We start from the raw sequence: 27,384 nt of genomic DNA, 5'->3' as shown, positions 1-27,384 counted from the left end.
ACTTTGACATTTCCTTTCTTTTGGTTAAAAGCAGTGAATGCTTTCCAGCTTCTCCCCGTCTTGATCATGTGTGAGAAACCTGCTATTCTTTTGAAACAGTAACTTGATTCCATGAAGAGAGAATTTGAAAAATACATGAAATATATCAAAATTCATGACAAAATAAAATGAATAAAAAAATAAACAAATAAAATGCCCCTAACGTACAGTGTTCCAGATTAGGTAAGAAAATGTGGCAAGATTGCAGTGGGCTTTTCTACCAGTCCCAACTCACACAGGATCAGAGGGAAAATAAATAATCCTGCCTGGATTCATCAGTGTTTAATCAAAATCTGACTTCTTCCCATCATCAATTAAGAGATTTGCAGAAGGCAGAAGAGAATAAAAGGTAATAAGGCTAAAAGTGATAAGGGAAAAAGAGGGTCACATCAATAGAGCCACATTTTTGTAGCAGTTGTCTTCTCACCAGAATGAACAGAAAAGTGTAAAGAATCTACTTTCTCCAACCACACAGAGGAGCCGTGCTAAATCTCTGATTAGACACAGATTTTCTTTAAACTTTTATAGGAACGAGAAGGTCTCCACTAATGAGAGTTTAAGGGAATTTCTTAAATCTAAAGTGAAGGATATCATGAGTTGAACATAACCTGAGGGTTTTCCTGTACATGTTCACTAATATTACAAAGAGCTTTCAGAAAATCCTCTGAAGATCCTGTTTCCTGCAGGAAGAAAAAGAAGTGGGGCAGATAAGAGTATGGGGAGCTGAAAAGGGAAAAAAAAAAAATAATGTTGCTATAAAGTTACCTACACAGTCTGTTGTTAAAAAAGTGGGAGTCTCCCAAATGCTATAAAATAATTCCTGTATCTAGGAAGCAATCTGAAAAGAAAAAAAGGAGATCAAAAAGTTCTCCCCTCACCTTTTCACAAAACTATTTGTTCTAGCATACAAAAGCAGCACAAGCTGAACAATACTGTGACTGGGAAAATAACTGAGCTCATTGATTGCACTTGTGGAAACATAGCACTGAACCTTCCACAAACAGAAGCTGAATCCAGGACTTTCCCAATTACACCTGAGGAAGTACAAGAGGACATTTTACCCTTCCAGGGATGCTAGTCAGCATGCTGCCCTGCTGCAGTGATGAGTAACAGTCCCCATTCACATCCAGACATATACGAGTCATTTGACATCATTCTTTAGCATGTCTAAATGGATAACTTCCACACGACCATGCTTTATTTTTTTGAGAGAGACATAACTCTAAACACTACAGACTTGCACTGTGCTCTCCCTCTTCACAACGAGCAGGGACAGACAGTTGCTCATCCTGTAATTCCCCTGGTATAGTGATAATTGTAGCTTCTCCCCTGGGATTTGTCAGTGAAAAAGTGAAAAAAGTTTTTAAGCTGCACCTACTCCATGGCCTAGTGTCTGTTTAAAAAAAAAAAAAAATGCCCAAAAGAAAAGGCCCCAACAAGTATGCCAAATCCACCTGCCTTTATTATGTTTAATGGAAGCAGTGTTGTTTTCAACAACATTGGAACGGGAGATTTAACCTCTGTGTAAATGGAGAGCAGTTGAGGGCAATAAAAGCTTGTGTCAGGTAAGAGAGGCTGATTAATGCTGACAGGGGTAGGAATGGAAAAATCAGAATACTTGCTCCTGAGCATGAAGTGTCAGACTCATGGAGACCTTTATAAAGCCCTTCTCTGTCTCTGTTTTGTTACAGAAAGCTCCTTTAATGCTGGAAGATCTGCAAGGGATGGGAGCTGCCCTTCCAAATCTTGAAGGCAGTAGCTTGCCCTTCCAAAAGAAGGTGAGTGGAGTAGAAAGTCCAGCCAAGCTGCCATAGAGAAGGGAACAAAAAGAGCAGCACTGAAGTTTTCTTTGGAAGACAGGGCATTTCACACAGTAGTCCTTCAGCTCATGGGGCCCATGGAAAGCTACAGGGCCCAGCCTGTGGCAAGCCCCATTATGACCTGTATGAGGTCTGCGAGGCACCTGTGATAGGTGGGAACAGCCCTGGGGTGGTCCATGGGAGAACAAGTCACAGACAGAGAAAACAGATGTAAGAAATCCTCAGAGAGATGGTAAACTGGAATAGAGAGAAATAAATGACAGACAGGTGAAGAGCTATCAAAACCAGGGTTTGTGAAAGACTTAAAAAGATGCTGTAATCAGTAAGTGCTGATAACATCATATATTGTCCCAAAAGAAACATGTTTAAATTCAGTGCAGGATGTTTAGACTCAAAAGAAAGAAGGTTACAACTGGAACAGAAAAAAAAAAAAAAAAAGGAAATTGTGTGGAGTGGGGTGGGAAGGAGGTAGGAAATTGAAAAAGTTTGGATGCTGGAGAAAGTAAATAAATACATACATTTTTAAACACTAGGAGAAATCCAAGATTAAGAAGGATGTGCCTTTAGAAATTATAGTGAAGAGGTCACAAAGAGAAACTGCTGGAGCATCCTGGATCTATAACAGAAACCTACAGCACATTGTAGCAGAAGAGCAAGTGGTGGATCTGCAACTGATATTATCTCAAGTGTTCTCTGAAACTAGGGCCTATACTTTGCATTCATTTAGCCTCAGCTGAAACTGTATGTTGCTGCTATCTAATTTTAAATCACACCACACTTGTCTTAGACATCTTTCTAAATGCAAGTGGCACAGAACCATCTTTCAACCTCATCACGCATTCATTTCTTCAACAACCAATGTTTATTTTCATACTCATTTTAGGGTAAAAATTCAAAAGAGATTTTTACCATTTCACATGCACAAGAGAAAAAGGAAACCAAACTCTTAAGTGTGATACTTTCACCTGAAATATGGAAATATTTCCTCCTAATGTCCCACTCCATCTTCCTTCCAGTCTGTTATTCACAGCTTCCATTACAAAAGCCTAGAAGCAGCTTGCTAAGCATGAGTCTGCCTGTATTTTTTGGCAGAGGCATCACCATAGGCTAAAGAACCAATCTCCTTGCTGTTATTCCCATGGAGGGGCACACAAAAATTTTGTACATTGGACTGTACAAAATTTCCAGTTTGAATCATCTCTCATATATTCGGCATTTAGTGAAGTACTATATTATTTTATGTACAAAAATTAAATCTGAAAGTGGGAGAATAGGGACTATTGAACTGATGACCTGTATGCATCAATCTGAGGTTCAAAAGGTTAGGAAGCTTTTGTATGTCAGTGATTTACATGAGTTTAACATTTCATAATAATGCTGTCAGCAGTGTTTCTCTTTTGTATGTATTTTACACTTCTATTGTCTCTTTAGTTCAAAGCTCAAACTCATTTCTGATGTGAAACAGAGAAATGTGGCTCTTTAGAACCAAAAAGAAACTCACTACTAGAGCTCCTTAACATCTGCTTAACAGTTATAGTGGTTCTGAATATTTTTTCATGTTTTTGGTTTCTTAAAAAGAATTCACTTTTCTTGTCACAAAATATAGGAATAAAATTTTGTTCGGTATTCTAATAGCAGCACAAGTGTCCTAGATGAAAACATAAAATACATGGAATAATAGTAGTAGCTAGGGGGATTGCATTTATGGACTATTTGTTATTATGTTATCTGAATTGCAGGAAGCAACTGAAGTGAATATTTGTACTTGTGCAATGTTATTTGCTTTGTATATAGCGGCTCTCGTAATGCCAGCATTTGTGCAGTCTTTGTATTTTACATGGCTTCCCAAGAGGAGAAGCAGTAGTGAAACCAATAAAGCTGGCAATAAACCTGTATTAATAATGTATGCAGAGCCATAGATGTCTATTTATATGACACAGTATTAAAGTGTAAATGCATTGCCTTTCTTTCTTTAAGATGAGCACAAATGACCAGAACAATGTTCTTAGTTTTTTTCTAGTGAGAATGACATCTTGATAGTGCTACATGCTAAGGAACTCTCAAAACAATACACACACAATGCTGATATTCGTAAAACTAAATTCCACCCAACAGCATTTTAAAAAATAACATGAGAATTTATTTCTTCATTTTATTATTGTTAATCTAGTGATGATGTTTACTCTGAGCAGCAAATAGCAAAGATTTACACACCCTCATTTGAAACTGCAGCACAGATACAAAGCCATGCATGGACATCAGCTAAAGATCATTTGAGTTCCTCATTGACAAAAATTAGCACATGCTACTTTTTAGGCTCCCGTTCACACAACCTGATCACCTGTTAGTGTTTTTAGGTCACTAGAGTGGATTAGTGCAATACATTATATTCATCTATCTACATTATACTACATTATACATTATATTAATACATTAAAAATAAATTAATAAATACATTATATTAATCTATCAAGACAGTATGTGACTTGCAAGTAAATGAGAAGGAGGGAGTGTGGCCATTATCGGGGGACATGTGGAATTTCACTTTAGGATTTAAAATTTAATCTTCCTGAGAGCATCTTTGTCACGCCTATTTGGTTAACATCTGAAATATCATTACTAACACAGGTAATAAGTATTTTGATTGCAAAGAGTAGTTATCATTGTTACCATTTATTATTTAAACCAAGGAGATCCCAAATCTATGAGAAAGCTTCAAAATTTTGGACTCAAAGACACAAACACAAAAGAAAAGAACAAGCAAAACTTTATTCTTTCCTCTCTATTGACAAGACTATGAAACAGTCCCCTCATTTTCTGAAATTTTGGTGTATTTCAAGAGACCAGTATTTCTGTTTGAAACTTATATCCTGCTGTGCTATTAAGCAGTTGATCACTCTTCACCATTTTTATGCAGATGACAACTAGGGACCGAGATCAGCACTGTAAAAATAAAATTAAACTAATTTTATGACTATAGTTACCCACATGCTTGCAATTCCCAAAGTTGTTCTGACACTACTCCGTGTTCTCTCAGCTTGGAATAGATAGGCTCCAAACTGATCTTATCCATGTCAGAGTGCAGCACTAAAAACTAATTTTTCATTATGACCAATATAAAGTATTATTTTTCCAGTTATTCCACACTAAATGATATTCTAAATGTGTACTGGGGAATGGTAAGATAAAAAAAAAAAATAATTCTACCATTTTGATTCATGCCCTAGCATACATCTACTTTCTCAAGAAAATATAAACCAGCTCCAGTGACATCTTGAATCAAAGACCTCTGCTGGCTCTGACCAAAAATAAGGGTGTGTTTTTGTTGTACTGAGAGCTTAGGAAGGGCTTTGAACTGCATCAACACAAAGACTGGAAACAGAAGCTTTGCACTATAATTGGCTTGTGGCTTTATACTCTGATGGTCATCTTGTCTTCTTTCATCTCCCCTGTTTCCTATCATACGATCAGTTCTGAACCTCAAGTCTTGTCATTTTATGTTGCAGATTAAGACAAGCAACACAGAATCACAGAATCACAGAATTTATAGGTTGGAAGAGACCTCAAGATCATCGAGTCCAACCTCTAACCTAACACTAACAGTCCCCACTAAACCATATCCCTAAGCTCTACATCTAAACGTCTTTTAAAGACCTCCAGGGATGGTGACTCCACCACCTCCCTGGGCAGCCTGTTCCAATGCCTCACAACCCTTTCAGTAAAGAAATTCTTCCTAACATCTAACCTAAAACTCCCCTGGCGCAACTTTAGCCCATTCCCCCTTGTCCTGTCACCAGGCACGTGGGAGAACAGGCCAACCCCCACCTCGCTACAGCCTCCTTTAAGGTATCTGTAGAGAGCGATAAGGTCACCCCTGAGCCTCCTCTTCTCCAGGCTGAAAAGGCCCAGTTCCTTCAGCCGCTCCTCATAGGACTTGTTCTCCAGGCCCCTCAACAGCTTCGTCGCCCTTCTTTGGACCCGCTCAAGCACCTTGATGTCCTTCTTGTAGCGAGGGGCCCAAAACTGAACACAGTACTCGAGGTGCGGCCTCACCAGAGCCGAGTACAGGGGGACGATCACCTCCCTAGCCCTGCTGGTCACACTGTTTCTCATACAAGCCAGGATGCCGTTGGCCTTCTTGGCCACCTGAGCACACTGCTGGCTCATATTCAGCCGACTGTCCACCATCACTCCCAGGTCCTTCTCTGCCTGGCAGCTCTCCAACCACTCATCTCCCAGCCTGTAGCTCTGCTTGGGGTTATTGCGCCCCAGGGCAGGACCCGGCACTTGGCCTTGTTAAACTTCATACAGTTGACCTCAGCCCATCGGAGCAGCCTATCCAGATCCTCCTGCAGAGCTTTCCTACCCTCGAGCAGATCGACACATGCACCTAACTTGGTGTCATCTGCAAACTTACTGAGGGTGCACTCAATGCCCTCGTCCAGATCATCGATGAAGATATTAAAGAGGACCGGCCCCAGCACCGAGCCCTGGGGAATGCCACTAGTGACCGGCCTCCAACTGGACTTGACTCCATTTACCACAACTCTTTGGGCCCGGCTATCCAGCCAGTTTCTAACCCAATGAAGCGTGTGCCAGTCCAAGCCAAGAGCAGCCAGTTTCTTGAGGAGAATGCTGTGGGAGACGGTGTCAAAAGCCTTGCTGAAGTCAAAGTAGACCACATCCACAGCCTTTCCCTCGTCCACCCAGCGCGTCACTTTGTCATAGAAGGAGATCAGGTTCGTCAAGCAGGACCTGCCTTCCATAAACCCATGCTGACTGGGCCTGATCACCTGCTTGCCCTGCAAGTGCCGCATGATGACTCCCAAGAGGATCTGCTCCATGAGCTTCCCTGGTACTGAGGTCAAACTGACAGGCCTGTAGTTCCCCGGGTCAGCCCTCCGTCCTTTCTTGTAGATGGGCGTCACATTCGCTAGCCGCCAGTCAGCTGGGACCTCCCCCGATAGCCAGGACTGCTGATAAATGATGGATAGGGGCTTGGCCAGCTCCTCCGCCAGTTCTCTCAGTACCCTTGGGTGGATCCCATCCGGCCCCATCGACTTGTGCACATCCAAGTGCTGTAGCAGGTCACCAACCAGTTCTTCGTGGATGGTGAGGGCCACATCCTGCTCCCCATCCCCTTCCACCAGTTCTGGGTACTGGGTATCCAGAGAGCAACCGGTATTGCCGCTAAAGACTGAGGCAAAGAAGGCATTAAGCACCTCCGCCTTTTCCTCATCTCTTGTAACTAAGTTTCCCCCCGCATCCAGTAAAGGATGGAGATTCTCCTTAGTCCTCCTTTTTGTGTTGATGTATTTATAAAAGCGTTTTTTGTTATCTTTAATGGCCGTAGCCAGATTGAGCTCCAGATGAGCTTTGGCCTTCCTAATTTTGTCCCTGCACAGCCTCGCTACATCCTTATAGTCCTCCCTAGTGGCCTGCCCACTTTTCCAAAGATTATAAACCCTCTTTTTTCTCCTAAGCTCAAGCCACAGTTCTCTGTTCAGCCAGGCTGGTCTTCTTCCCCGCTGGCTCATCTTTGGGCACGTGGGAACAGACCGCTCCTGCGCCATTAGGATTTGCCTCTTGAAGAGCGCCCAGCCTTCCTGGACCCCTCTGCCCTTCAGTACTGCCTCCCAAGGGATTCCACCAACTAGTGTCCTGAGCAGCCCAAAGTCAGCCCTCCGAAAGTCCAATACAGCGGTTTTACTGGTCCCCTTCCTGGCCTCACCAAAAATAGTGAACTCCACCATTTTGTGGTCACTCTGCCCAAGACAGCTCCCGACAATCACATCCTCCACCAGTCCTTCTCTGTTTGTGAAGAGAAGGTCTAGCAGGGCACCACCCCTGGTAGGTTCACTAACCAGCTGCGTCAGGAAGCTATCTTCCACTTTCTCCAGAAACCTCCTAGACTGCTTTCTCTGGGCTGTGTTGTGCTTCCAGGATATGTCAGGGAAGTTGAAGTCCCCCATGAGTACAAGTGCTGAAGATTTCGCAACTTCTGTCAGCTGCCTGTAGAACTCCTCATCCGTCTCCTCATCCTGGTTCGGCGGTCTATAGCAGACCCCGACCAGGACACTAGCCTTGTTGTCCCTGCCGATCCTAACCCAAAGGGACTCGATCTTGTCATTCCCAGCCTCGAGTTCTACAACATCGAAAGACTCTCTAATATAGAGAGCCACACCGCCACCCCTTCTGTGCTGCCTGTCCCTTTTGAAGAGCTTATAGCCAGGCATAGCAGCACTCCAGTCATGAGACTGGTCCCACCACGTTTCCGTGATGGCAACCAAGTCGTAGCCTGCCCGCTGCACGATGGCTTCCAGCTCCTCCTGTTTGTTACCCATGTTGCGTGCATTGGTGTAGATGCACTTCAGCTGGGCCATTACCTTATGTACATTACCTTACATGTACTCATCTCTAAAAGAAAATCTTATGCCTGTTTTGACTTATATAAGTAATGGCCACATCTGTATATAGGAGTAGCTCAGTGTTATGTGAACAGTTTTTCTGTTGTGCTAGATGTCATAGCTTCCTAAGTAAGGACATCAGATGTGATATGTAGTCAGCTAATTTCACTGGTGAAATAAATTTGATGAATAACATGTTTTCTCTCCACAGACCTTAGGAGTGTCTGTTTATTCCACGAACTCTATGCAAAAATCAGAATTGCTCTATTTATACTATCCTCCAAATTTTAGCATATAGTGGATATTCCCCTTCCATCCTTGCTGTGAGGCAGAATAAATGACAACTCCCCCTACACCCTCTCCATGATTTTGCTATGCAGTATAATTTTGAGAGGTTAGAGGGGAGAAGCTTTACCTGCTGCTGTCAAACAGGAGAACTGGGGAGTGTGCAGATACAAAGAAAATACAGGAATTCAAAGTGACTGATTTAAAACATTCTTCTTCAAAAAAAAGAAAGATCTGACTTGATCGTTGGGAATGACAGTGTGAGTTTCTTATTTTTTTGCTGAAAGAACTACACACATCAAGGGAGAGCAATACCCACTTGAGAATTCTTGTATAGATAGATCTTTGAAGAAGGAGCTTCTGGCATACGTTCTAAAATTACCAGGGGATGGACAGGTAATCTTTCACAGGAAGAGGAAAGAGGAGTTATAAGCAGAAAAAAAACAGGTAGTTTGAAGAACAAAAAAAAAAAAAAATAAAAATCAAGACAAGAACACCGCCACCACAAACCAAAGAACAACAACAATAGAGCCTGCCCACATTTTTAAAAAGGTTCAATCTATTCAATTCTTATTGGCAAGATTGCTGAAAATGTTTGTACATCTCTGCAGATGGACTCCTGAAGAATTAGATGCTCACGTTGGATAAAGAGACAAGTTTTCAGCCTCTCTAGGGCTGAAACACTCTGACACACAAAGTAAGGCTGGATAATTTCTCAGTACTACAAACACAAGAATACTTCAATTTATCAAAACACTTATGTCTAGAAAAAGCAAGTAAAACATAGTGAATTTCTGCCATATTCGACTTAAAGCATGCGCTGATAGTTATAACTGAATCAGGATCCAACTTCAGACTTAAAATGCTTTCTTATTTCTCCCACCCTGAGTGACATGATATAATTTGAACCTTATGACTTTCACTAATATAGAAGAGAATAAATAACTGTGAAAAAGTGTTGTTTACATAAGGAACACATTAGAAATTTGAAATAGAGCTCTAAATAAATATAAAAGCTTCAACAGAAAAATAAAATCTACTCTGCTTGACCTACAGGATACACAATCAAGCAAGACTCCAGGGATTCTCCCAGCTCTTGCTGTGTCTTTTTGAAGAAATCACATCGTTTCTCTTGGCTTTTACTTCCCCCCTAAACTTTGTTGGTCTTGTCTAGTTGGCCTGTAAAGATCTTCAGGTCAGGGCTTGTTTCTTAATATACCAAGCACAATCTCTATCGGCTTTTCTGGGCAGTCTGGTACAAATTAATGAATACCTGCAGTATAGTTGAAAACTAACAAATAACTGTAATAGATTTATCTTTATTTCTTACAAGCATAATGCCTATAGGAGTTCAGACCAAAGCTCAATGTAGAGTTCAAGTGATCTGTCCCACTGCCAAAAGCAATTGTCCAGGAGAAGGTATAAGCACAGGGCATGTATGCAGTCCTATTTCTGTAAATGCTCTCTTCCCAACTCAGCTTTGTGGCTCATTGACTTTTCAAGCCAGCAGCGCTGATACTAGTGTCTTTCTTTAGATATCATACTGCCAGCTAAAGAATCCAGGTAAGGAGGACCTCTTGCAGGAATTCAGGTCACTAGAATAATAGAATTACAAGTTGGAAAAGACCTCCAAGATCTGGTCCATCACCCTGCTGCCAATATCACCCACTAAACCATGTCCCTAAGCACCACATCCAACCACTCCTTAAACACTCTCAGGGATGCTGACTCCACCCCTTCCCCAAGGGACTCATTCCAATGCCTGACTACTCTTTCTGAGAAGAAATGTCTCAGAATTTCCAACCTAAACCTCCCCTGGCATAACTTGAGGCCATTCCCTCCAGTCTAGCTGATTATCTGTGAGAAGAGGCTGACGCCCAGCTCCCCACACCTCCCTTTCAGGTAGTTGTAGAGAGCAACGAGGTTTCCCCGAGCCTCCTCTTCCCCAGACCAAACACCCCCAGTCCCCTCAGCAGCTCCTCACAGGACTTGTGCTCCAGGCACTTCACCAGCTTCGTAGCCCTTCTCTGAACATGTTCCAGGGCCTCAATGTCCTTCTTGTACTGAGGGGCCCAAAACTGAATACTCAAGGTGTGGCCTCACCAGAACAGAATACAAGGGGACAATCACCTTGCTCATCCTGCTGGATACACTATGCCTGATACAAGCTAGTGCAAGAGATGGGTTAACTAATTAACACTTAATATTTTACAGTGATGCAGGTGACTGCAGTTTATTTCCTGAGGAAATCATACAATGAATAATAAATGTACACACTGAATGCTTTTACCTATGGAAAGAAATATTTTTGCAGGATCTGGGAGTGGTATGGAATTACTACCAGAACTCTTAAACCCATGAGAGGATATTATATACTGCTTTTCTATTAGGAGCTCCGTGTCAGTGCTGGTGACTTCCTGGTATACCAGACTTATATGTAAACTGCTTTCTTGTTACTTTATGTCTTCCCTATAATCCTTTCATTCTAAATAAATAGGATTTTGCTTTATGGAAGGTGGTTAACCTTTTGCTGAACTAAAAATCAGACATGCAGTTAATTACCAGAATCTGCAATCTAAACATTTTATATAGAGAAAATTGAAGCACAAAGAAATGAGTTTGTCCAAAACAGAAAATCTAATCAGACTTTGGCAGAGTTCAAAACAACATTAAATCTCTTATTGTAATTGCAAAATGTATTCCAGCAAAAACTGAACATCAAACAGTAAAAGGAAATAGAAAAGGTATTAAGTAGCATACATACAGTACAGCATTTGGGATGCTGTATTTTAAAAACATCATCAAGCCATTAATACACTTCACAACAAATAAATAAATAAATAAATTGGCAGTCTGATAAGTCAAATATATGGCAGATATAGAAAAAACAACTCCTAGGTGTTTTGGAAAGGGGGACATGAACTTGTCTGAGAAACGTGCACAGTGTGTACATGTATTATATGAATAACAAAAGTGCTACTATCATAGAGTGCATTGCTAAACACTGTGCATGAAGAAACTCCTGTCCTCCCAAACATCAGAAAGATGATCAGAAGCATTCTCCTCTGCACTTCCATCATTTCTTTTTGGGTATTGACTACCTCATCAAGACCAATAAAACGATGACCAGACTCCACGCCAGTTGCGTTTATATGAGCATGTTTCGGCATCAAGTTGATTGTACCCCAAAAGATCAGGCAGATGCCTGGTTAATCATTCTCAATTTACAAGAGCAAATATTTATGTGCATATCCAACCGAGGCACCCAATTTGGTTAAACCTCTGCCAAGACACAGAACTGATTTGGATATAGATCATCCAGATGTCATAATGCTGTTTCTTCACTTGGAGACACTGCAGTATTACCAAGAAAACACTGAAATTCTCTCAGATATTGTCACAAATGTAGCATTACCCACTTGCCACTGTGTCCAGACAGCCTGCTTGCAAGTTGAGAACGTATGCAGAAATGGTACTCTAAAGGCCAATAGAAAACTTCAAAATTTACTGGGGAAAGACCTTTGACATTTAAAATGTTCATAACTCACACCAGCTTTACCTGCTTTTACTGGGCTTTGGTTCTGCAAACTATTCAGTGTGAAATACACACTCTTTTAGGAGACTCTCTAGTGCTTTAGCCCTGTTTCACTTGCAAAAAATGAATCCCCAAAATATATTCAGAATTGTACTGCCAGGCACAGTGATTCTTAACTTACATTGCCACTGCTCAGACTCCTCCCTTGCTTGAATTATCCATCAGCGTCTTTCTCCATTCATGGCATCAGCACCAATGAAGTCTCCTCAGTCTCACACCTATGGGGAGAAGAGATATGAAGTAGTTAGTTGCAAGACTGGAGGAACACACTCTCCAGAGTCCATATCTCTACAGGAGCTGTTCACTGAAACCAATTTAAAGTTCTCTTTAATTGATTCAGCATTGTGCCCTTTACAGAGCAGTGAGCTAGGAACAATGCCAGCTGTTGATTAACTGTCAGTTCAACCTACTCTCCCCATTCACCCATGCAAAGGTACCCACCTGCAACTAACAGCCCCATACAGAAAAAGAAAGGAAAAAAAAACAAACAAAAAAAACCTTCTGAAGCTATGAAAATGTATGAGAGAAAATCTCTCTCTCTGAAGAATGTCCATGTCAGACAGTACTCACTAGATCTGCCAACAGAAACAATTTTGTACCAGGCTGCTGGGACAGCTGTGAACAAATTGGTGACTGACTATAGTAAAGTTGTGGGCTTTTTGGCACTCCTAGGACAAATAGTAAATAGTACTTTGTGACTCTGAAGACAGCTTTTTTCTTGGAATCTTGTGTTAGCACATGGGATTTTACAGATAAATAAATACAGACAACAGTTTAATTGCCTTTACACTATCGATTTCCAGAGAGGTTAAGGTAAGTATGAGTGCCATTGCAGTCAAAAGACATTGAGAAGCAGCCCATAAAACATCTAAGACACTTAGATCAAAAATCTCTATTCTTAGTTGTGTTTTGTTTTTTAAATGAAGTTTATTTTTAACACATTTTTGGAGACATTAATTCTCTTGAAAAACAAATATATACAATTAAAATCAAACAAACAAACAAAGTGCATCTGTTTCTCTTCAGATAAGCAAAACAAAAGTTTTGAGAGCCTATCTACCCCATAGCCCTAGCTCAGAGGTCACTCTTTGTTTCCAGTCGTGCCATGGAAGCCCTCTAGATGTTGAAGAAGATCCTTCCCCCGTCTCATCCTTTCAGAGATTTCCCCAATACAGAATATGACGCAGGACCCACAGGGAACATACGCCTTTCTGAAGTGGCAGCTGGGGCCAGCCAGCTCATGTTCAGGCAAGCGGTGACCAACATGACCAGATCTTCTTCCTCTGCACAGCATTCAAGCCACTCTCCCCCAGGCCTGTAGCGCTGCACGGGGTTGTTGTGGCCAAAGTGCAGGACCCAACACTTATCCATGTTGAACCTCATCCCATTGGCCCCTGCCCATCAACCCATCCTGTCCAGGTCCCTCTGCAGGGCCTTCCTACCCTCCTGCAGAGGGACACTTCCCCCCAACTTGGTGTTGTCTGCAAACTTACTGAGGGTGCACTCAATTCCTTCATCCAAATCAAAGATATTAAAGAGGATGGGCCTCAACACTGACCCCTGAGGAACACCACTGGTGACCAGTCACCAGCTGGATTTCACTCCATTCACCACCACTCTCTGGGCCCAGCCATCCAGACAGTTTTTAACCCAGCAAAGAGTGTACCTGTCCAAGCCATGGGCTGCCAGCTTCTCCAGGAGAATTCTATGGGAGACTGTGTCAAAAGCCTTGTTAAAGTCTAAGTAGACTACATCAACAGCCTTTCCTTCATCTACCAAGCGGGTTACCAAGTTGTAGAAGGAGATGAGATTGGTCAGGCAGGACTTGCCTTTCACAAACCCATGCTGACTGGGCCTGATCCCCTGGTTGTCCCGCATATGCTGTGTGACTGTATTCAAGACGACCTGTTCCATCACCTTTCCTTGCATCAAGGTTAGGCTGACAGGCCTGTAATTCCCTGTTTCCTCCTTACAACCCTTCCTATAGATGGGTGTCCAGTCATCTGGGTCCTCTCGATGACCGTGACCACTGATAGCTTACAGAAAACAGCCCCAGCAATCACATCTGCCAACTCCCTCAGCATGCTTGGGTGGCTCCCATCTGGCCCCATGGACTTGTGACAGTCCATGTGGAGCAGCAGGTCTCTAATTGTCTCCACTTGAACTGTGGGGGGGTTATTCTGCTCCCTGTCCCAGACTTCCAGGCTGGGAGGCTGAGTGCACCGAGGATAAGTGGTCTGGCTAGCAAAGGCAGCATTATTTATTTATTTAACAGAATATCACAAAAACACAATAATACTACTGCCCCAGTCACTCAGACTTTGAAATTTACATCTATAGGATCTACTATATCAATGTGGACCATAAAAAAAAAAAAAACGATATCAAAAAGAGAACATTAAATACTAAGCACTGACATTCCTCTGAGATGTATCACAGTGGAAGAAAAACTATGACGGTTATCATAGTTGAGAGCCTCATGCAGTTCTGAGCTTCCCTAGTGAAATTCAAACCTGCAATAAATACACCTCTTTCTTTACAATGTGTCAAATTTTCTTGCGCTATTTTAAAGACATTTGTAGTATGAACAACAAAAACAAAGGAATAAAAGTATATAAATGGATATATTCTGTTCACACCATACTAGAAATCCTCAATTGCTTAATGATATTATTGGCAGATGTTAGCCATGAAATACTGCTTAGCTATTTCTTTCTCAAGTTTTATAATAATTCAGCTCAAATACTATTATTCCAGTTTAGTGCTGCTGTAAACTTAAAAAACAAGCAAACAAAAAAAAACAACCAAGAAAAAAAAAAAAAAACAAAAAAACAGAAAATCAAGTTGGTGACTTGACAAAAAGAAATATATATATATATATATATATAATAATAATCGAAGAGATACACAGAGACACACACAAAAAGAAGCAAACCAAAGGAAAAACAAACAACCAAAAAAAAAAAGCAAACCAGAATTTGGCATTTATCTATTTACATTAGAAATGATTCATCTAGATTTCACTAGTGGTGGGTTGGGCACTTGATTTTGCAAAGGCTTGGTCCAAACCAAATAGGGGCAGTATCTGTCCCTCTGTTGTGGACCAGATGCTGTCAGCAATTTGTGAGGGCAGCAGAACTGAAGCAATGTCCTCCCTTTGGGACCATCTTACCGAAGAGTCCCATTATATTAATAATATGATTGCTAATGGCACACTGGGCATTCAGCCACTTTGCTTTGCAGACACAGCTGATGACTGATCATTGGGAGGAGGGATGGCTCCTGTGCCATCTTCCCTCTTGTGAATTGTCTGGCGACCGTTGCAAAACTTACATCTACAGCCTGATGCTGGCACAGGTCTGAAAACCATCTCTTGATGAGCAGTGATGGAAGATTTCCTGACAAACTCTTCCCATCCTTCTGAGAAGCATGGCTCCAAAATATTATATCACGTCATGTCACAGCACTGACAGCCTTCAGACTCTGTGGATTCTTAATATTTACAAAATGCAGAAAAGTGGAGAAGACTGACTATCCCAACATAATTCTTTACAGACCAATAACTGGTCAGGCTGGCAACAACCTATGATTGTCACCATCTGACAGCTGTTTGATGGCTTGCAGAAAGTAATGTGGCCTGTTCTCAGTGTGCAATAGGCCAGGTGTCCACATGGTTAACAATCTCCATGGCCCAGCTGTTACTAAGAGAAGCCACATATGTCCACGGACCAGCTGGGGAGTGAAGAGCACGCAGCCAGCCAGAGGATGGTGTGTGGAATCATTAAGCTGTGCGTGGTGGGAGCAGGACAAATCCATCTCCAGGGTTCCCCCTCCTGACCTCTGCATTGCTGCACAAGCCATTTAAAAAGTGACAAAGACAATAATCTTCTTTAAAATATTATAATACTAGATTTGAATCTTGCCATGGGTTGAAAAAAGGCTGTGAAATCTTCACCTTCATGAGTCTTGTGCTATCTAGTGCAATTTAGCATATTCATCTCTCCATTGACCTATCAATGGCATCCTATGCAACTATCCTATAAAATAGGATAGCAGAATCTGCAGTTTTGAACATAAAGCAAATACATGGTTTTCTTTGGAACAGCTTAATCATTTTTCTCCCTCTAGTTCTATGAGCTTTTCTGATTTTGCTCCCCTCAGCAAATTTGCAGTGGAGGGGGGCACTAAACTGCATGACCTGACAGAATTAGCTACTGCACAATTCCAAATGTAAACTCTGTTCTCTCTGCGGAGCGATCAAAGACACTTTCTTTTTCATCAAAACTGAACATGTTAACTAAACCACCATGACAAATTCTGTACTATTGCAGTCAAATCTAAATGGTTGTTCAGTGATGCACAACCACCTCTTGATATCTTCTTTTAAATTCTAGCCTGCTTTGTCTCTCAAACCACAACCAGTTATAATTATATTTTTAATTCCTTCCACATCCCTTCCAACCACCTGTGGTCAAAGCCTGTTTCTCATGCAGTCAGTTCATACTCGGTACTTGCCGACGTGGAGATGACCTGAAGTAAATGGGTAACACAACCCATCTGCTACCCAATTCTCCTACTGAACAAGCTTTAGGAGGGGTTTAAGAGCTTAGGTTTGTTGGCAATTGGGATCTGCCTTAAAGCATATAGAAATAAAACATAAGTGAGAATCATTTTATGGTCTAATTTTAGGCATGACTGGCCTAGATTTTCTGACTCAGCACTTCAGTTGGCTTGAGCTTAGTTAGAATACCTCAGCACTTCTCAGTCAGGAACAAATTTACTAATGTAACAGAAACAGGTCCATAATTCAGCCCAGCAGTGCTCTTTGACAGAAGTCTGACATTGGATTAACCAAATTGAACTGATGTAGAGAAAAGACAGAAAAATGGCAAAGGTGACTCTAGCAAAGCATCTGTCCACCCTGTGGATTAAGTGAGCCACTCTGGGAAAAATGAGAACTACCTTTAATTACCTTTAACTCAGACAAAGTCATTTTTTGAAGTGCCCTTCTGATTCCAGTTGTAACCTATTCAGATCCTTCCAGTGTTTCAAGTGCCCAAGAAAATGATGTTTGTTATGTGTTTTACTAAATGTTCAACCTCTTTCTTTTCTTATGGCTATCTAAATAAATATCTATATATAATCAATGTCTATACACACTGTTTTTCCAGCAATTTACATATGTAACTTGACATTTCCCAGTTTACAGAGAAACTTGAACAAAAAAAGGACTATGACAATATTAGGTGATGTTGGATATTATTACTCAGCTTTGCAATTATCTTTTATCTCTATCCACCTGCACAGCTACACTTCCATTCAAAAACAATAATTAAAAAAAACAGTCACTCCCACTCCTGCTACAGATAACATGGGTCAACAGATCACTCAGACTTTACTTATTCCTCCACAGAGATGCTAACAGTAGTACTAACTTCCCTAGGGTACTCATCTCAGAGTAGAATCACCGCTACGTGAAGCAGCGACACTGAGATGCTCTTCCACCTCAAGTCCAGTTTCCTCAAGAGCTGAAGTCACAACACATTGTAGATATAGCTCCTGCCTAACTATTATATTCACTTCTCTGCATATACTCACACCAAAACCAAGAGCTATATTTTCTCATTGTGATTGCTCAAGGAATGGAAATGGCTGTCCAATCCCTTTTTCTTTTTATGCAGTCCTGGGACGCTGTTCTTATAAGAACTTTTGTTCTCTTCCATAGCACAGTGGAAGGAAAACAAAACAAAAAGGGCAAACAGGTGAGCTCTGATCACTCATTGACTACTATGTCTCAGGGCAGAACCGCATTCAACCCCCTCAGCACAAATTTAGGTTTCCAATATTTCATTATTTGATTGCCATTACAATTGTTCTCCCTGAAGGATAAGAAGCAAAGAAAGAAATCCTGAAAAACAAAAATGAAACCATCGTCCACAACCACATGAAAACAAATACAGCTTCAACAGTCCATCTTTTGATACAGTTCTATTCAGTAGTAAGATGAAGTTAAACAGAAGTATTTGGCCAAGGCTGTGACATATGTCAACTGCAAGCAGTAGTATGCTGGCATAAACTTAATTTATAGTTTTTCCAGAGCATTTTCATCTCTGATCATGCTTCTCTGACAACATTTCAATATATTAAAAAAAAAAAAAAAAAAAAAAAAAAAAAAGAGTCCTCTAACACATATTCCTTAACGCACATTTGCAAGCAAAGCATCTAAGTTTGTCTCAAATCCAGCATGACTAACATTACAGAGCAAAAAGAGTAAGATGATTAAATAGACTGGCTCACCCAGCTTGTTTTTACACATCAATAAATAACCTCAACACAGCAGAAATAGAGATGTGGTTTTTCATTTAGAGTTAATTCAAACACTGGCTCTTCTTCAGACCTTCCACACTATGTAAAATAGATCTGGGTGAATAATTCATTATGAATTATTCATTCAATTAATTTAATTTCTTCTGCTCACTAATTAACTATCTTGACTTTTTTGAATGTTTTCATTATCTGAAAATTATTTACTCAACAGTTTCTATGAATAACTCCTTGCCTCTAGATTGTTCACAAGCAGATTACTTCAAGAAATCAAAATTGTAAATTCAAGCTGTGCTGAATAGTTTTAATTAGACACACAAGTCACGTGACTTTTCTCTGTTTCCTTATTGGATATATTTAAAAAAAACAACAACAAAAACACATCTTCTGCAAAGAAACTTATTCCAAGACAGAAATGTATTTGCCAGGAAAACTCTTGGAAATATTAAATATTAACTTTATAGCATAGAATGAATTTGTCCTTCATTGGGGAAAAGTGTAAACTAAACATATTAGATTTGAAAGGTAAAACACAACTTGTTCATGTCTATTGTTTAACTGCTTCAGCTTCCCCCAGACACCTCAATGCTGTTCTAGGCTCTAACTACCACCAGAGCTCTGTACCCCCAATCTAGATAAGGGAATAACAACAATGCCACCAGTAGGCATAAAGTCAACAGGGTGTCTGAGGGCACAGAGTGTCCTCTTCAGCATCCATCCAAGGGGAAGTTCATCTCCTGGCCAAGTGTAGCAGGCCACAGGGAGCCTCTTGTAAAGGCCATGCTTTCTAATTACAAACTAGCAGCCAGAGAGAGAGGAAACATAGATATTTACACGGATAAACAAAAAGACCAGGTAGAGCAAGGTCTGTCTTTGATTTGCATATCATACCTCCACGCTGGGTTTCATCTTTCCTTACAGCAGCACCCAGGTAGGTCACTCAGCTGTCTATGCCTCAGTTCCCCAGTCATAGGCACAGGGACAAAAACATGGTGTTACCTTACTTGGTTGATGTGATGGTAACAAGCACCAAAGGGAACAATAGAATCGGAGGCAGCTATAACAAGCAACCGAATATAACCAATAGCAATGAAATTCCCAACAAATTCCCAAACACCACCTTAGACCTATTTTTCTTTCTTCCAACAGCTGTTACTACTTGTAAGTGGGAAATGTTCACTTCCATTCCCTCTAGGGTGAGAGGAGGGGGAGAAATTAAGATGACAAATAATAGTCTATCAGTGTGTAGAATATTTCAAAGAGAAACATAAAGCTACTAATAACAACCTACTGTTTCTCAGGGGAGAAAGCAACAGTCCATCTCATATGGAATAAAAAGAGCAAAAAAACAGGTGTGATTGCTTTAATCATTATGTAATACAGCCTGAAGGAACTGAGCTGCTGCCATCAGTTAAAGTTAGTTGGCATTTCTCTTGCCAATTTACAGCCAAGAGTTATATTTGCTTCCTACCCACCTGAGATGGAGGAATTGTGCTATGGACATCTCATGAAAAGTGAACACAGACTTAATTGAGCTCATGTTATATTTTTTAAATTGAAGTGATGGTAACCAAGTATGCATTTTCATAAGAAATATGCCAGCTTTGGATGTATTTGCCTACAAGAACAAATCATTAACTCACCTCTGTGCAGGTAATAATTATTTGGATTTAGATCCCAAAGTGCCCATTTGACCTTGTCCTTCAAGTGTCCACAGAGGACAACTGAATGGCTACATGTAACAGAAGGCTATATGAGGGCTTTCCAAAGCAAAACACTGAAGATGCATTACAAATTTAAAACATTTTTCAGACAGTGCAAGTTACATAGATAAAGCATGACTTTTGTTAAAATCATTCTTACATCTATCTTTCATCTAAAATGATGTTTTCAACCAATTTATTTTAATTAGTATCCTACAGTATTTTCATTCACATAAAACATTTCAATAATACCACATGCACCCATATGGATTAAAATCCTGGGAGACTTGCTTAAGTATTTAGAGCTAAATTTGAATTCTGCTCACAAAACCAATCTTAACTCATTTCTTGACTACTGGAAATCCATTTACTAAGTCTCTAGCATAAATGTTACAGCAAACAGATGAAACTCTTGGTGACAATACATGTAATGAAGAGATCCCATTCTTTACAGAGAAGGCTAATTAATCATTAGGTGAGTGCTAGTAAATTTTCTGAATCACCAAGTTTCTGACAGACATGCTGTTAAGCCAACAAAATGCCCACAGATGTTACTTGCCCATCAGAGGAGAACATATTCTCTTGAGGACTCTGAGCATCTTGTCACAGTTTATTTATTTATTTATTGAATGAAATGAAAAATTAGCAAACCCATGTGATGATTAATGTATATGTGCAAGTAAATAATAATAGCATGAAGTCTATTAATAATAAAAACTAGTGCTGGATTTTAAGATACTGAAGTAGAAATGTGAATTGTTTTCCAGTGGCTCTGAAATGCTACAGTTAATAGACCTACTGCACTGCCTCCCTAATAGCATAACCATAACTTAATTCAAAGAAGACAAACCCAAATTCACAGCAGGATTCTCTTCTACTTTACTTTCTCCCTATGCCTTTTGGTACTTTACTAGGGCAGTCTCCACACAACTTCCATCACTAGGTTCAGTAACATACACCATTCTCTGCTGCAGCATATAAAATCTAGAGCCTTGGCACAGCTGTGCATCTACTGAAAAACACCCAACCTGCTCTATGCATGGTGGGAACTGGAGGACACGTCACACCATGGTTCCTAAGAGCAGGGTTCACCACTGCTCATGGACAGCCAGGTTTTGCTGCCCAGGTCCATATAATCCACAAACCCAAAGATAAAATTAGATCAAACTAAACAGCCTTTGCAGTACATCAGAAACTTTGATCCTGCCTGCAAAGGTTACATGTTACAACAATGTACTTAGTACTCAATAACAGCTTAGATCTGCAATGTAGTTTAAATTCTCATTTTCCTTCACAGATTTTATAAGGATGGTCTCAGAAAAACAATAATGAGCATTTTAAAAGTATTTCCTTAATTGCATGGATGTTTTTCAGGTGCAGAATTCTAGGCCTCTGCAGAAGAGCCAAGCCTAAAACCTCCCTTCCTTAATTAAATGTTTTTCTTTTAATCTTCAAAACTTTTTTTTTTTTCCTCCCTGCCATTATAAAATATATTATGTGCTGGCATATATGGAAACTACTGTTTTTTTTTTTTTATTATTATTATTATTTTTTTTTTATTACTCCTCCTTCCCTCCACAGATATTAATTACATTACAGTTCATTAGCTGAGCTCATTAAGACCATGGTACAGGTAGGAAATAGGTAATTGACTAGGTACAATTATTACATTAATTTAATTATCTATTTTGTGGTTTTATCAAAAAGGTGACCTCTGTGTATATTGGAATAGGTTTCCCTCCCTTGCTGCTTTTTGGGTTGCAGGCAGGCGTGATCTGTGGTCGTCTGTGAGAATGAAAAGCCATATTAGAATTGCTTTTGTGGTTCAGCTTGAGGGGAAGAGGCAGCTGTATCCAGATATAGCAGACTTAGAGAATTTTGGTTTTGATATGACTATGTTCCTCCTCACTTACTTGAATGCCACTGATGTTTTATTGTTGTGTGCCAGGCAAAACACAAGCTGGATATGGGGCCTGCAGGAGCATACTGCCTCAGCTGAGCCTGGTACTCAAGACAGGCCAAATCCCTGAAGGTACGATGACCATAAAGCCAGAGCAGTAGCGTAAAAAGCATGGAAGAATTCAGAAAATATACACAGATCTGTGTAAACGCCACCAAGCTAGTTGCTGCCAACACTGGAGGCCTGGGCTGCCCCTCCTGCTCCACTTCTGGGATGGAGATTCTAGCAGAGAAGGCAGCACAAACCCCCATGGCCTGGCACAGCAGCCATGCCACCAGGTCTGTTGCTCCTGGCATCATTGATGAATGCCTGCACAGGGCTCAGCACAGGCTGCCCTAAAAGACTGCTATTATTTTAGCATTACTTTAATGGGACAACTACAATGATTTGGTCCCGTGGATATCACAAAAATGAATGCCATTGATGAGAAGCAGCTCTAGGGGTGCTTTCAATTAAAACAGCAGTTGGTGAAGTTTCCTAAATAACTGAAGTTGACATCTCCCACTGACCAAGCTGGAGCTTAACAAAGCCCAAAATAGAAAAGGACAATAGAAAAAGCCAAGCACTGGGTGAATTCAAAACAGTGTTAAGAGGTTTACTTGTCACCTTCATAGGAAAATGTTTTTGCGTGGTCTACAGAAAAGTTTCTGTTTTCCAAAGAATTTTTATCTAAACACAGTGCAGTGAGTTACATTGTGTTTATATAAAAATGAGAGCTAGATTTTAAGTGAAAAAGAATATTTATTTCAATTTCATCTTTGTCTCGATTTTGAAGCTTTTTTTTTTTTTTCAAAAATAAAACATCTGTGACTGTTCTGAAGGTTAACATTTCATCTGGCATTACAGGCACTCACCCTAAATCTCACACTGCTAAAATACAAGTTTATGTAGTCGCTTCAATATTATGTAACTTCCCAGAGTTGGTAAACAGCATAAATAATAACCTGTCTGTGCCACCACATAGGGATGTAGCTGGGATTATAAATTACCTCTAGACAAAACACAAGCTTGTCAAGTCAACTGGAGCAAATTGGTATTGTTCTGGAACAAACTGGAGAACTAATAAGTAATACAGATGAAATCATGGACAGCTGAAGCAGATCCATAGTTTATCTTCCAGAGTCAGTTAATGTCAATGTCAGTGGAATTTGCACAAGCAACAAACCCTCAGCCTCAGCTCTGTGATGGCTGACATTTCCCTTCTTTAAAATTGGCAGTGTGAGTTATGGAACCTAAATTTAACCTCTGGAGAATATGCCACATGACATCTGTGTTCCTTACATGTTCGGCTTAAGACTTTGAAAGCTAATTTATCCAGGCACCACCTCAATAAGTGACTTACCTAGCAACTACTGAACTTCTGTCACTTGTTGGCTTCTGTTGGCAGAGCCTCTTTCTCTTGGGAGCTCATTCTTTAATAATGACCATCCTAGACCCCTGAGGCTGACACTAATGAGCATTTGAAAATGCCAAAAAATCTAATGGTGTTCACTGATTTTTGAAGAAACAACACCTATTAGAAGTGGCTGTTATACCAATAGATTTTTTTTGCAACAAATTATGCTGAGCTGTTTTATTAGATTCATATTGAATTCTCACATCCACAATACAACCATTTAAACTGACACTTGAAATACTGAAAGCCAAATTAAACATTTCTTAGAAAGTGCTACTTAGAAAAAACGCTAAACAGAAAATATTAACTCAAGGCTTATTCACTGGAAAGCTGATTAAGGTACACTAGCATTTCTCATACTTGTTAAACATACAGGTAGTCTGCCTATGGTGCATCATTAGCATTGCTACAAATTTAACTGGACATTTCAGTCCAAACATAATGAATCTTTGACTTACACTCTTGTGTTATTGATCATTCAGTTAAATGTCTCTATCTTGACATTACTATCACTCAAGCCACAAGTAAAGTATAAATATTATTAATACTTTCATGTTTATTTTTCCATGTACACTTTATCTTTCCCAAATATTAGGGTAAAGCTGCTCATACAATGTGCTGCATGAATCAACAGCACTGCTATTGCTGTTTTCTTAATTTGAATATTAATACATCTTTCCACACAACTTGCCTGTAAGTATTAAAATCAGTTTGAAGTGCAATGCCTGCTTTCTCTCTCACTTATCCTGATAGAAAACTAGAAATAACTTCAAGTTACTTCAAATTTGAGTGCCCACACCTGAAAACAACACAATCGCCTCCAAACTGGCATAGATGAAAATAATAGGGAAAAGTACAGTAAAATCAATCAAACAAACAACAACAACAAAAAGTAAAGCCCAATGGAATCTTCTTCCCTGCCACAAGTTCCCCTGAATTCACCAGTAAGGAAAAGAGAAGTGGCTTTTCCCCAAAAACTACCCAGAATCTGTGCTCACACTGACAGAAAACAGCAATGCTCTTAACCCACAAAAGAGGCTCTGCACTTTTTGCCCTAAGTCTGTCTCCATAGAGTTTCTGGTACCTATGCAGATAATTGTCGAAGCATGTTTTTACTGAACTTCTCCCTCAACAGAAGTATTTTTTTTTTTCTTTCCACCTATATTCTCCTTTTTCCATGTATGTCATCAAGTTAATACAGAATAACTCCATAACTGCAAAATTAACATTATTAAGAAAATGAACTCACAATGCACTCATCTGTTAGTCAAAGGGCCTGACTCTCCTATCCATCCTTCACTCTATGCACTCTGTGCTTTTCTCCCTATTCTTCATATTGCTTTTATTTAGACTTCAATGCAATATGGGTACAACAGTGAGACAACATGAGACTGCAAGGTATTTACATGAGTTTGAAGAGGAGACTATAAGAACCAAATAAAAGCAGGTATTTCCACCACTTCATAGATATTCTTAACATTTTCACCTAAATAAATATACAGTATTGTACCCAAGCATATTTGCAATAAATCATATGTTCTGCAAACATCACAAGGCCAGGAGGAGATGAGTTTGAGAGATTATCTTGATTCTTTACTTACACACCCCCATTTGTGGAAACACTCAACTATATCCTCCCTTTATATTAGAGCAAAATTAATTAAATAGGCTATCATTTAGAATAAAAGGGCAGAAATAACAGAAAATATAAAGCCACACTTAATGAGGAAATGTTACTTGAGAATAAGCACATAGATGGATAAAAAAGGGAGTAATTTAACAGGTTTAAAACTGCACCTTTCATATATCAACAGTCATTTCGATAAACTGGTGTGAGTGTTTGTGGGGAATCCAGCTCTCCTGAAGGCTAGGTAAGAGCTTAAATTACTCCGTCTATTTACGGTTATCGAATAGCAAACTGCTAAAGGAAAATATATCAGGTAATATAGCTTAGATAAACATTGATAGCATCTTGTAACCAACCTGAGAGGAATTCTTGCCATTACTTAAACATTCAGGTAACTTTACGCTGTAACTTTTCACATGCATTACCAATCTGTTATATAAATGTCTTCTGGGTCAGAGTCCTAGGTTGTGCTCTCTGTAAACAGGAGCTATTTCTTTACTATATGTTGGCAAAGAATATACACGTATATATCTATAAACACATATATATTCTTCTTCCTCTCTGTAGATTGTACACATCAGATAAAGCATAAAAACCTACATACCCACATTAGGTTGTTCTGTTTGCACACACCCAAACACACATGCTCATGTCCTGCCTGCTGTTCCAGTAAGTGAATGATGCTGTGGTACTGGAGACTAGCAGAAAAAATAATTCAGATCAAATAAAAAATATAGCTAGACAGAACAGCCTTCATTCCAAATTATTAGCTCCAGAAAACGTTCCATCTAACCCACCAGCATAGCTATTAGAAAAGAAGTGCTGTTTACAGTTTCTAGACTTTGGTGTGCAATTGCTGGCAGATGCTGAAGACAGACCATGCTAAATGTCCCAGGGTTTCAAGGCAACCATTTTTTTTCATTCTGTCTTTTGTTGCTGAGAGTTGTTTTTCTACTTATTTCCTCTTTCATTTATTCAACAAAAATAAACACAAAGCAGAGTCAGAATTGCACATGATTAAAATGAATCCCTTCAAATTCTACAGACCCCCAACCCTCCTGGTACCACTTTATTTTTAAGGGATGCCCAACAATGACTTACTGTGAGATGAATAATGCATTTATATCACATACTAGTTGTAGCAAAACTAATCTATAAATGTTTAATAAATATTCTGTAATGCTTTTGGTGAGCATGCTATAAATAAGTAACAATAGATTTGCGATGAAATATTTATATGCATTTTGGTTATTGTTATGCTCTAAGTGTTCAAGGAGCCATTACTAACAAAGTAAATGGAGTTATCAAGGTTATAGATATGTTCTGTAAGCCATTTATAATGAAATGTGCAACACAAAGTAAATGCATTTGTAGAGGTTGTTGACAAAGTGTAAGTGTCTAGCAAACCATTCACATACTAAACTCCATGCAGATACAAATGATACATAGACAGTTGATAAGTCAGCTATAGTGAGACTTTTCTCTGCTAGGAATATATTTTAAGATCTTTGTGTATATGCCTGTGTCCTAATTGTAGCATACTTACAAATATGCTGTTACATCTTGAGAAATCCCTCAAAAGACATACTATTAAGACTGCACCTTAGCTATCACATCCCAGAGAACCTGAAGGCATAGATAAGGTCAAGAGAGTGACAGGGGTCAAAAAGCAGCTTGGGGTTTCTTCCCCACAGCAGGATGCTAAATACCCGCTGCTTTGAGGCATGGCTGTGGATGATACATAGCAAAGTCATCACTTACTAACAAGTCTTAGGAGCACTGGCCTAATATTTTTTAGCTAATAATATCTCATTTATAGTGACAGCAGGTTATGCAGCCACTTAATACTGTCAGGCAAATACCCAGACAATACTCAATAATAAGGCAAATATAATTTTTCCATTAGTGGAAAGTTCCATTATTAAATTTCTTAATGCTAAACTACACATATTCATCCTGGTATCAAAAATGACCCTTATAACAGGTTCTGACCTGGGCATGATTAATTTGTCCTCTTGACCTTTTCAAACTCAGAGTATACTTGGTACCACTTTATTTAAAACAATATCCAAGAATAATTCATAGGGATATCAATAATGTATTTGTATCACACACTGTTATCATACTCTTATACTTCAGTAGTCTTGCTGACAGTGGGGAGCATGTCTGGTTGCTGTTTGCTCACACAGCTGTCGCGAGGGCTGCTGCTTCCTACTCCAGCCATCCTC

At 39.7% G+C, this 27,384-nt stretch overlaps 1 long non-coding RNA gene across 1 annotated transcript in view; it reads right to left on the bottom strand.

The window, feature by feature from the left end:
* The window catches only part of LOC110351452 (uncharacterized), a 248,467-nt gene that overhangs the window by 184,522 nt on the left and 36,561 nt on the right, over nucleotides 1-27,384 (bottom strand). Inside the window, exon 2 of the long non-coding RNA XR_002398918.4 lies at nucleotides 12,268-12,364. This is a non-coding gene — a long non-coding RNA (uncharacterized lncRNA). The remainder of the gene's footprint in view (nucleotides 1-12,267; nucleotides 12,365-27,384) is intronic.

Source organism: Anas platyrhynchos, chromosome 15 (genome assembly GCF_047663525.1).
Source record: "Anas platyrhynchos isolate ZD024472 breed Pekin duck chromosome 15, IASCAAS_PekinDuck_T2T, whole genome shotgun sequence".
Classification (NCBI taxonomy): domain Eukaryota; kingdom Metazoa; phylum Chordata; class Aves; order Anseriformes; family Anatidae; genus Anas; species Anas platyrhynchos.
Note: the sequence above shows the minus strand (reverse complement) of the source record. Positions and strands in the feature narration are given on the sequence as shown.